Below are 7,905 nucleotides of genomic sequence, written 5' to 3' on the forward strand. Positions count from 1 at the left end.
CTCAGCACCTGTCGGAGACCCATTTGCTCACGCACTCGGTGATCATCACTCGGTGATCATCACTCGGTGATCATCAGTCGCATCGCGAGGTGGACGCAGTTTGATTTCCATGTTCATAAGCACCAGGTATCAGACGTCAGTGACCCTTTGAGCAACATGTTTTCTTTTGTTGGATAGGTTTAGGCTTGGTCGGACTTGCATCACAGCTTCTTTAGAAGGGAATTTATGACACGTGAACTAATCCGCTTTTTAGCACTGATAAAGCTGGCCTCGTCCCGTCAGTGCCCACTGGCGTTTACGGAAACGATATCTCACGTTTTGATGTGAGCCGTCAGCGCCCGGCAGCTGCGCCGTCGGGTCCACAGGTCCGGCGAGATGAAATTCCAACCGGGATTGGCTCTTTGTCGTCAGCTGGTCCTCGGACGCCGCCGGCCCACAGCATCGTTAGACGCTGGCCAGGCAACCTCGCCGGTCCTCAGACGCCGCCGGCCCACAGCATCGTTAGACGCTGGCCAGGCAACCTCGCCGGTCCTCGGACGCCGCCGGCTCACAATATCGTTAGACGCTGGCCAGGCAACCTCGCCGGTCCTCAGACGCCGCCGGCCCACAGCATCGCTGGACGCTGGCCAGGCAACCTCGCCGGTCCACAGACGCCGCCGGCCCACAACATCGTTAGACGCTGGCCAGGCAACCTCGCCGGTCGGCGGACGCCGCCGGCTCACAACATGCATGAACGCTGGCCAGGGAACCTCACCCATCGGCCGACGGCGATGGCAGGAGACGACCTGAGTGCGCTTGTTGGCAATTAGGAGAATGTACGCGTGGGTTACAAACAAGCGTGACGTGGGTGATGCGCCGCGATCTAGAAGTAATATGGAGGTAGAATGTATCAGAAAGACTGCCTGAAGATAGATGACCTTTCAGTCACTGCCAGAACGCCTGTTGCCACGTGCAGCACGTCTGCGGAAGTGATCTTCTCATCTACATCGCTTTCAAGTTTCCAGTTAAGTAACGATTTAACGTAATGAGCTGCTAGCTTTGAGGGCGGTAAAATTAACGGGCAGTCATGCTTCAAACGAGCGTGAGCTAGGATGGCCTTTAAATTATCATGAATATATTTGCAAGTACATATCATGAGAGAATGGCTATAGTGAGAATCACCAGCTGTAGTAGCTTATTTCAGCGCACAGTACCAAAATTGATGGTGTGAAATATGAAAAGGTCTTGGAAGTATCAACCTCACTCAACTTACACAAACTCCTCATAACCCTCTTCACCACGGTCAACGGTACAAACTCGCACAAGCTTTCGCAATCGTGGATGGCTTGCGTTCAATGTATTAATTAAGCTACCATGCATGCTGGCACTACCGGCGCCTGGGCAGCCACACCCCGTGCGGTTGTGGTGGTTTGCCCCCCCCCCCCCCCCGCCGCCTCTCAGAACCGGCCGCACTCGCGTTGCGACATTCATGTTGGGGACTCAACGTGTGTTGGTTGGGAAAAACCTGTAACCAGTCACCCTACCAAATACAGCACGGGTTTGCCGCCGCATGGACGCCCTAATGGAGTTTAAACATTAGGGACCGGGCGTGGGGGAGCCTGCTATCAACCCAGGCACTGCTGTTTGCAATGCCTCTTTGTCCAGGCCCCAGCGCCGCGACCTCACTATCTGGTGAGTGTTCATTTCGCCGCTCCGTGTGGTACACGCTGGCCACAATTGACCTTCAGGCAAGGCTTTGCTGACTGCCTGATGCATTCAGCCTGCCGTTTCGCTCGGTCTTGACGGCGGCAGGAGGTGACAGTGCCTGGATCAGGAGCGATACTTCAGTGGTGACTGTGACCTCCCCTTTGACCTGGGACGCATGTGAGCCTGGGACCAGCCCCGCCTCGCCCCAACCCCGAAATTACTGGCGTTTTCCGCAATCCTCACCATGATAATAGTACGATTAGCACGCATAATGAAACCTGGAATAGTGATACGGAAAAGCACACTGCAAGCAGGAGCAAGGCGGCAGACGACGCTACGTGTTATGTAGCTTGGTAACGCGAAATTGGGTACGCCTTTCCTTTTTCATGCTTTTTAACTACGTTTTTACGCCTCATCATTCACATAAATGCTTGTGGAGCTGGGTTGGACTCCCGCGGCTAAGAAAAAGCGCCAGTGATAATAAACTTGCGAAGTTAGCTCACTGGTTGCAACTTTTCCAACGCGTAATATACAATACCAAGTCTGAAAACGCAAGATCATAAGCTTATGCTGCTTTACCTGAGCACGTCTGCAGTGAGCGTCTCACGGCAGAATCATTGCCGTCACTCACGCGGCACACGCGGTTGTCCGCGGGCGAAGCATGGGGGCGCACTCAGCGTAATTCAGCCGACCCGAGCCGCCCGGCACGCCGCCGTTACCCGCTAGACGGCTGCCGCGTGCCTCCGCTCCACCGGCGCGTCCTGCCGCCCGCGGTCTGAGGGCGGCAAAGTCACACGCCGCACTCCTCACGGCGCAGCGAGCGTGTTGGGCCGCGACGGCACGTGCCGGTCCACGTGCCGCTGCCCTGACTCCGCTGGTGGCACGTGCCGTCCCGGCGCCGCTCCCACCCGCGGCACGAGGTCCACGCGCCGCTGCCCCTGACTCCGCTGGTGGCACGTGACGGTCGGCCGAGGGTCAGGGAAGGAGCGCTCATTTTGCCACGTGGGGCGGGCGGTGCTCTCTGGTGCCTGCAACGCACAGAGCGGAGCTCGGCGGTCGCCAACCGCCTTTTGTCGCTCAACGCTTTAACAAATGGCCGGAAAAGACGGCACCCGCAAGCTGTTACAAAATGAGCTCAGCTGATTTCGTAGCCTGAGTGGGTGATCAGAGTAGCTGCCCAGTTTGCAGTAGATGCCGGTCCGTTTCTGCCCGCTAATGTTGTGGAATTCATTTAGGTTTGCATTTGTTGGCCGGTTTGCATTTTTGACCAGCTCCCGAATGCGCCGAAGTTGGTTTAGGATCTGAGCTTACGTTAGTCTAAAAATTCAAAAATGGTTTGAATATTAGAAAGAAGTTGTTATGGCAGTTAACGTCTTACCATTATTCCACTACGTTACAACATCCGCGGAAGATCCAGCTTTATATAGACTGCAATACCTGCTTACCAAACATTTACGTCTTCACCCACACACATGCATAACGCGATGGAATGCCTCGCACATGCGTAGACCTAGACAGCCCATTCAGGATAGGAATTACAGCTGAGTGTAACGCTATTGCACGAATATCAATTCGATTACATTTATGCGGAGGGAATTTGTCACGAGAGGAATGCTTTATTCTGCTAAACATCCGCGACATGCATTTGTTCTCCCTTCAGGCAATTCACATGGTGACCTAATGAACGCTTTCATCCAAAGGTGTTTCTGCGCGAGAAGCGTTCTTGCCGAGAGCCGTATGTTAAGTATTCTCGTTTCGTTTTCTTCTATTGAGTATCTGCAAAGGTGTACTATTGGCTCATACCAAGCCCATTCGCACCAATTTGTGTTTGCTTTTAAAGCTTGGTGGAGGTTTCTCCTGCCGCGGCGAGAGCAAACACTTCTGATTGGCGAACGGAAGCAGATCAGACGCCATGAAAGGCGATCTGGCCAGCCGGCGCGGTCACGCCGTTCCTCTGACGTCACTGCCAGCAGCGGCCACCGGTTGACTCATTTGGTCGACGGTTGGACAACCAATCATAGGACGGTCTCCGTCCCACACGGTGGTATGCTGTGCGGCCCCGACGCTAAGCGCGGCACGTACTGCACGGGCCGTCGGCACGTACTGCACGGGCCGTCGGCACGTGTCGCAGGCCGTCGGCACGTGTCGCAGGCCGTCGGCACGTGTCACGCGCCACGGGAAGACTCGCGGTTTGTGAGCGCACGTAGAGCTGAGTGACCACGTAATCTGTCGCCACGTGGTGTGTCGGACTTGCGATGGTGCTTCCTTCGACACGTGTGATTCTGCCCAGTGCCTTTTGGTGATTGGGTTCGAAACAGATGCCCGTATTGTTTGGGAACGTTCAGCTTTTTTGACATGAATAAAAATCTTTTAAGATTCTCGCGTATTATTTGGTCCAATTTCCTGCACCATAAGCACATACAATTGGCAGTGTTTAGTTCAAAGACCCGGGGCTGGCGGTGTCCAGCAGGGCATGCCATGCTTCTGATTAGAGATCGCTTCTTGCTTTTTGGTATACATATATACATACATACATACATATATATATATACATACATATATATATATATATATATATATATATATGTGTGTGTGTGTGTGTGTGTGTGTGTGTGTGTGCGTGTGTGTGTGTGTGTGTGCGTGTGTGTGTGTGTGTGTGCGTGTGTGTATGTGTGTCCTGGAATGCTTTTATTAATAAAACTGAAAAATATTGCTCCATTCTGCTGTGAGGTATGTCTTTTCAAAATGTCAGTCACGTCATCTCACACTACCTGCTCTATATTGCTAGCAGCTATCCAGAAGCACCGCAACGAGGTTCGCTTCCCTCCCCTCATGTGATGAACTCGGCGTAGTGCTGTACGGAGCCAGTCTGGCGGCCGAGAGAGCGTTCCCTCCCCTCATGTGATGAACTCGGCGTAGTGCTGTACGGAGCCAGTCTGGCGGCCGAGAGAGCGTTGTGCCTCGGCTCAAAAGTCTCAAAAATTAATTAGACCAGGTCGACGAAGGAACACATGAGAGGCAATATGGTGCGCGATGATCCTCAGAAGACCATGTCAGCAGAGGGCGGCCGAACATACGTCACGTTTAGAATATCCACGCAGAGAAGGTGCCTCGTCCAAATTGTCTCACGCAGAGAGATGTTCCGTTTGAAGAAATTCCAGCTTGCACTGATTTGCAACGCAATCCTTGCTGCGAGTGTTTTGTAACATGCGCTCGGTTGCGAGGGGGGGAGTATTTGACCTTAGGACTTTTCCATACTAATCTTCGAACTGCTTGGCCTCCGACAAAACGGGTGAAAAAGAAAACCCGGGTCGCAAGAACGGGTATCTTGCATAGCACCACTACACCAACGGCGCTTCGTCTGGCTGTCGGTAATTGAAAAGCCAATCTTTCAACGAAGCAAAACAGATATAGCTCGTAAGATCGCTGGCCTATAGCACGTAAGTTAGGTCATGGCTGTTAGCGAAGAAAACTCCAAGAGAAACGTTTAATATGATGCAACATCTGAGTGTAGCATGAAGTCAGTCGCCTCTGATATGGTTTCTTATACAAATAGACAATTGAAATAAGGATCAGAACTGATTCTGTTGATCCTGGGTAAGGTATTAAGGTCAGATCAAGGTAAAAAACAGACAATTTTATAACCGGACAGCCTGCTTTATGTGGTGTTTTGGACGCTCATTTCGAGCTCTGGGAACACAAGGACATCAAAAGATTGATTTCAGCTTTATAAAGGTCAGGGAAAGTCACTGACTTGAAATGAATGCAGTGGAACTTTTGCAGTGAGGAGGATACCGTGAGTGATAGTGCTTAACACCAGCTGTACTTTCAAAAACTGAAATAATTTTGATCGTGTCCAGTCGTTTTTACATTATAAAGGCCACAGAAGGTAACAGATGTGCTATGAACACATTTATATTTGGTTATAAGAAGCATATATGTACAAGATGACGGTGTGAAGAGGTCTGATGGCACTTTGCAAACCGATCTGGAGTTTGACCTTGTTTAGTCTTTCTGACACTAAGGTCACGATCTAAGGACCCTAAAATATCACAAAAATGTGCTTACTTATAGGCCTGCCTCTGAATTTGGTGCCTTATGCTTTCTAAATTTTTCAGCCCCCAGAGCATCAAATTGACCTCCAGCAGACCATGCCGCATTTAACCGGCTACCCGGGTGCGTGAGGAACAAAATGCTGTTTTTGGTTGTGTGCATCGCACGAGTGTCGACTGAGATTGCGTGAGAGCTGGTGGTATGATCATCATCTTTCTTGATCCCGTGTCAACATCTTTGCTCCTGTGTCAAGAGGCTTACATACCACATGGATGCTTTTGTCTTTTGATGAAAATTGCATCATGCTTATGTCACGTGCACGTCGTTCTTCTTTCCATTTGACGCACCGAGTCACACTGCCCAGGCTCTAACACATTTAGGCACTTACTTCCGTCCAAATTATGTCAACGTCTCAGCAAGTGAACGGGGTATCTTTAAGTAAGGCATCTTTACGATACCAAGTGTGCTGTCATGCAAATGCTCCGAGGCAAAACAACCGCCCAGCTGTAAAAATGTCGGCGAACTTCAAAGTCAACTAAGTCAAAGCTGGAGCCTGGTCCTTCAACGGAGCGTCGTTTAGACAGCCCAGCCAGCTCACCCGGGTTCGTCTCGTTGGGCAGCTGCCGCCACACTGCGACCCGATGGCAGCACAGATGACTGAACAAAAACGTTTCGCTATATGTGGTACGGCCTGGCGTGGCGAAATATCTGAGGAAAAAGACCGTGTGATGGACAGCTCGGGCCATATGACTCGATAAACGACGCCCGTTGCTCTTGTTTAAGTTCAATAGAGTGACCCCAAACTGATGTGGTGACAGGTCGACGTCGAAATTTCGGCGGTGGAATCCGCCTGAGTGAGTGGTCGGAGGCGATGCCTTCACGATAGTGAAACGTGGGGAAAAACAAAGCTGAACACGTAATGCATGTGGGATGACATTATAGGTAAAGGCTGCTCATCTGGTGAGATCTTAGATGCAACTGGTTATCACGGTGCGTGCCGTAGTAAATATTCTCTCTCTGCTTAGGTTTCAGATGCAGCTAGGTTCTTGAAGCTGAGCTCGGCCAGTGCATGAGAGCAGTGGTTAGCCAGCGCACAGAAACAGAGTTCAGTCATAGAAAGCACAGGTGGCTCCGGCTTGAATAAATGTTGCTTTCCCTCGGTGCTTGGAAAAAACAGTGTTTTAAAAATAAACGAAAATACGACTTGGCAAGATAAAGCTATCAAACCCCAACATATGTAGCTCGATGGACATGCTTTTATACATTTCTCGGCCCACCGGTCAGAAATGGATTCAAGTAATTCCTTAGTCGCTTTGCGTAAAAATATCTGCTTTTCAAAGGGCCCATATCAACGCCAAAACCTTGTGTAAATGACGTAGCATTGGCAGTGAAAAATGGGAGAAAAAGCAACATATAAGTGAGAAGCCTGCAAGTGCTGCAACTTTCGAGGCATGCAAAACTATATTTATCGGCGAGCCTTGATGACTATTAATCTGCAAATTGCGACCAAATGCAAGAGAGACGGGGCAAGCCATGCTCACTTTATCGTCCTCGTAAGACACCGGATGGTCAGACTTCCGATGAATGCGCCATCCACTCGGTCTCATTTCAGTGCGCGCAGCGATAGCGGAGCATGCAGCAAACGACGTCCGTTTCCTGCCAGCCCCTATCTCCGAACGTTGCACAATGAGACAGGCCATTGTGCAATGTAGCCAGCATGTAGCATGAAGAGCGTGATGGAGTTCCGCTAGCATTTCAAGTTGTTCATGTGCGTGTGGTTCAAGGCGTAACCGGTGGCAGATAACGCAGGCGGAATGGCGGGCGGCTGCCCAGGAGGAAGAATAAACGAGTACGCCACGATGCTGTTAACAGCCAGGACCATCAGAGGCATAAGCTGCGCGAGTGATACCAAACTGGCGTTGCGAACATATCGCATACATCAGCTGGCAGCTGCAGCATATCGCATACATCAGCTGGCAGCTGCCCAGTTGAGCACCCGGGCCCGGATCTCCTCCACGACCCGCCGTCAGAAAACAGCCATAATATACGAACGTGATCGGACGTACGAACTGGATCAAATGGACTGAATCATGCTAAGGTATCAGTCACCAACCTGCACGTCATGGCCTGACCCAAGGAGCTACGGAAAGCGAGCGTGCCGTGTCC

The sequence above is a fragment of the Pollicipes pollicipes genome, unplaced genomic scaffold (genome assembly GCF_011947565.3).
Source record: "Pollicipes pollicipes isolate AB1234 unplaced genomic scaffold, Ppol_2.1 Scaffold_6138;HRSCAF=7277_pilon_pilon_pilon, whole genome shotgun sequence".
Taxonomy (NCBI): domain Eukaryota; kingdom Metazoa; phylum Arthropoda; class Thecostraca; order Pollicipedomorpha; family Pollicipedidae; genus Pollicipes; species Pollicipes pollicipes.